We start from the raw sequence: 4,950 nt of genomic DNA on the forward strand, positions 1-4,950 counted from the left end.
GCAGAATGTAATTATTGAAGCGAACTCGAAAATAATTATCAACTCGGTCAAAAAAATTAGTTGGGGCTCGGAGCCAGAGAGGGTTTCAAATCATTGGAGGCTGATCCAGGTCTTCCAAAGGATACAGTTCCACCTCACAAGCCTACGCATGGTCAGTTTTAACCACATTTGAAGGCAGGCCAATAAACTTGCTGATTTACTGGCTAATCAAGGAGTGAAATGTTCCATGTACAGGGAGATGTTAGGCGGGCATAGGCGGTCTCAGGACAGTTTCACTGACCAGTGTGACATCTAAGCTGAAGAGGATATGACGGTGTACCGGACCAGAACTATGGAAGCTCTGTCCAATAATGTGGATGAATTATGAGGTGCTATTTTCCCCTTTTCTCGTTTTTTCTCGTGCTGCTTGGAGGTGTTGCCACCAGAACAGATGTTTGGAGGGCAGACTTGGTATGACCCTCAGGACCACTTACAGCGACAATAGCGACAGTGGTAGCGACCAAAATCCGGAATCAAATGGCGACCGTTACATTCCTTTTACACCGTCAAAGGTTATTATTCAACATGCAGAGTGGTTTCTGGTATATCGGGGGCCTCCCGGGCAGGAAGTGGTTTTCAATTTTTGGGAGCGATCATACTCCTCGGTCGACATGTGGCGATGGGGCGTTTTTAGTTTCCACCCTCATCGGGAGTTAAACAACAGCTATTGTGTTTGGAGCGATATGTTCCTCCGCCGTAGGATCGGGCCCGGAGGTTCTACTGTTGTGATCTGTCGAGCAGGTCAGTGGGGCCACAAGGTTAAAGGGTGGAAGTCTAGGAGGCGTGATATATTCCTACACCGTTGGATCAATTTGGGTGGATCAACGGTTAGGAACAAGCGCGCTTATTGGTGTTTCAAAAAGGTTTTGGTGGGGGTCATACACTGCCGTTGGTGGGTTTTTATAGTTTCGTGGCGACTCCTTGGTGGTCTAGAAACTAGCTGCCTTTTTGGGGTGTGCAGTGTTATGGGTTAGGTTAGGAGGTCTTTCACTTAACTCGTGACCCTTATTTCTCTTGATTGTAGTGCTGGCCTGAGATCCATGTTGCCTCATGGATAGGTGTACGCTATGTAAACAATTTTCTGATTTAATGATTATGAAGGTTCAACTCTTGCTTCAGCAAAAAAAAAAAAAACAAGTAAGGAATATCATCGCAATAGGTAAGTTGTCTCTGCTCATATTTCCGAAATTCGATGTTAAATAGTTGATAAATTGTGTGTTGATTATAAATTGCATGATTAATCTAATTAGTTGCATGTTTTAATTTCGGGGATGTTACACATGTGATTACCGTCAGATCTGTATCCTTCAAGCAGACAGCCCTAATTAATTGAGGTTTTAACTCAATTTAATAATTTCTCACATCCGATTTTGAATTAAACTTCATCCTTATTATCCACGTGATTACCGTCGGATATGTTGCCTGTCGATCAGATGACTTAGATCTTCTCTTGGGTTTATCACGTTCAAAAGCCATCAGTAATATAAAATAAACCATTTCTTTCGAATTTCCGTATTCTCTTTTAATTCCCTTTAGAATATAATATTTGATTTTTTTCATTTTTGCGATAAAACTGAAAATAAAATTAAAATGGCAATTGATGCTACAAAATCTGGCTCCACCTGGGGATAGTGCTTTTGCCACAAAATCACTAAGAACCACAAATCAGTGCCTTCACCTCAGGCATGGAGTCACATATTTCTTAGCTAATTTAAATTCTATGGAATTTATACAATGAATTCACTCTGGTATCTACAATGACAGGATGCTTGTGCTTCAGAACTGGAAATAATGTTTGAGGTACTTCCCGTTGACAAGCAGTTGTAGAGTTTCACCATCAAGATTCTCTAGGAAGAATGTATTATTTACCCTTGCTTCTATGATCCTGAATGGGCCATACCAGATAGGATCAAACTTCCCATGTTTTCCCTTATCTTCTCTTCTAGTATCCCACCTTAATACTAGGTCTCCAACATTAAAATCAATTTCTTTGGCCTTTTTGTCAAAAATACCCTTCATCTTTGATTGATACATAATCAAATTATCTCTTAAATTATCCCTGCTTTCACTCATTTCCACTACCTTATGCATCCTTCTTATCGAAGCATTGGGCTCTTCCTTTTCCTCCTGAACCATTGCAATCATAGGCTTCACAAGTTGACTAGGGAACAGAGCTTGAGTTCCATACACTAACTCAAAAGGTGATTTGCCTGTAGACCTTCTTGTAGTCACTCTGACAGCCCATAGAGCAAACTTTAATTTAGAATCCCAGTCTTTTTGATTATATACAATATTTTTCTTAAGGATCTTCATCAATGTTTTGTTAGTGGATTCAGCCAATCCATTTCCCTGTGGATGATAAGCTATTGAATGAGATAAAATAACATTATACTTCTGACAAAAAGCAACAAACTTACTTGAACTAAACACTTGAGCATTGTCTATTATGATTTTGATAGGGCATCCAAATCTACTGAAAATATTTTCCTCTAAGAACTTCATCACCACCTGGTCATTTTCCCTTTTAGTAGGTATAACTTCTACCCACTCGGTGAAATAATCAGTAGTTGTGAGAACCCACTTCTACTGTCCACTTGAAGGTGGGTTAATTTCTCCAACAAAATCTAGTCCCCATTGTCTGAATGGTTCTTCTATGAAGACTGGGATCAAAGGCAAGGGAGCTAACCTCTTCTTCTCAGTAAAAAACTAACACTTCTGACAGCTTCTGACAAACTTATATGTATCACCAAATAGGGTGGGCCAATAAAACCCTACCTGGAGGATTTTATGTGCAGTAGCTTTCCAACTTTAATATCCACCACATAACTTCTCATGATAATCTTTATTGGTCTCTGTAAATTCATCCTTTGTTAAACCTAACAATAAAATTCCCATAGGATCCTTCCAATACAATCTGCCCTCAACAATCACATATGGTTGTGCTTTGATTTTTAATGCTCTATATTTTGTTCTATCCAAAGATTGAGGACAAGAGACAAAACATAAATAATGGACTATGTTCTTGCACCATTCTAAACATAAAAACTTTTATCTGATCTTCATACTTGGATTTGATTTTTCTTCACCTTCTTCAATTATTTCCTCATTTGCAGGTGTTAGCAAGTTGATTCCCAATGCCTAAAAATTTGACTCTGTCAACATCTTTCCCAATCCCTGCCCTTTCACCAACTTTGTGGGCTTTATGTCCAAATCATACTCTTGAATTTTGGCTATCCACTTTCCTCTTTTGCCTTCCACATCACTCTGAACTAAGACATCTTTTACTGCAGCGTTTGGCACATAAGCAATGATCCGTGATTGTATCACATAAGTCCTGAAGGCCTTTAGGGCTTCTACCAAAGCATATACCTGTTTTTCAAGAATGTTGTACTTTAGTTCAGCATCTCTGAGAATCTTGCTAAAGAAAGAAATTGGCTACTCCTTTTCTTCATCATTTGCTGTAACAAAACAACAACTATTGAATTATGTGATGCAAATGAAAAAACTTGAAAAGGATTTTGATAATCAGGGCTAATTAAAACTGGAGCTACTTGTAATGCTTCTTTAATCCTGGAGAATGACTCTCTGGCTTCCTTCATCCAATGCACTTCATTTTCCTTCTTCAACAAATTGGTAATTTCTTTTACAATTTTAGCATATTTGGACACAAACCCCCTTAAAAAGTTTATTTTTCCCAGAAATTTTTGAATGTCTTTCTTACTCCTAGGCAGGGGTATTTTCTGCACAGCTTGCACTCTTGCTGGATCTATCTTCACTCCATCTCTAGAAACAATGTGCCCTAGCAATTTTCCCTCTTCTAGAGCAAAAATAGACTTCTTAGGATTCAAGGAAAGCCAAAATTTTCTACATTTCTCAAAAGTTTTTTTAAGATGGTCCAGATGCTCCTCATCAGACTTAGAGAAAACAATGATGTCATCCAAGTATATCACTACAAACTTATAACCCACAAAATAAATGTCCATAGCCCTCTGAAATGTTGCACCTGCATTCATCTTCCCAAAAGGCATTCGAGCATACATAAAGGTTTCCCAAGGAGTTGCGAATGCAGTCTTTTTCTAATCTTCTTTATCAACAATCACCTGGTTATACCCAGAGAACCCATCCAGCATTGACATTCTGAATGATCATGTTACCTTCTGCAACACATGATCCATTTTAGGTAATGGATAGTTATCTTTTAAAGAAGCGCTATTCAGATTTCTAAAGTCCATACATAGCCTTATTTCTCCATTTTTCTTCCTTACAGGCACTAAATTGGCCACCCAGTCAGAGTACCTAAGTGGAACTATTATTTTGGCATCAAGAAGATTTTTTACTTCTTTCTCAATCAATGGTAAAAGGAAAGGGTTTATCTGCCTGAGTTTCTGCTTAAATGGTTTAATCCCCTCTTCCAAGGGAATCTTGTGTTGAATAATATCTACATCATATGTTTTGAGATCCTCAAAGGACTAAGCAAAAACATCAATATAGTCCCTGAAAAGCTTAATATATCTCTCCTTATAATTAGGTGGAACTCCATTAAATAAGTTGACTAACCTAGGCTCCTTCTGGGTTCCGATATTGTGGTCTTGAATCTTCTCATCCTGTGGAATTTTCTCTGAACTAACAGCTACATCATTGGAGTTAAACAGTCTTTCAAGAGGGACAAGCCCCCTTGGCAAAATATTATCTTTCAATTGAATAATTTTTTGATTAAATATGGAATTTTTAAAACCACTTACTTCTGCACCTTCTATTGTTTCATCTTCATCTTGATCAATCTCTGTGCCCTGAAAATCTTCAATCATAGTCAAGAATTCCTTAATCTGTTGATCATCCTCAAAAATCTGCCAGTGTTTTATATTATCCAGAACAGAAGGCTTGTGCCTCATTTCAACCTCATATCTTAGC

The sequence above is a fragment of the Pinus tabuliformis genome, chromosome 8, assembly GCF_031772625.1.
Source record: "Pinus tabuliformis cultivar Carrire ecotype Pingquan chromosome 8, CPIR1, whole genome shotgun sequence".
In the NCBI taxonomy this organism is placed as follows: Eukaryota; Viridiplantae; Streptophyta; class Pinopsida; order Pinales; family Pinaceae; genus Pinus; species Pinus tabuliformis.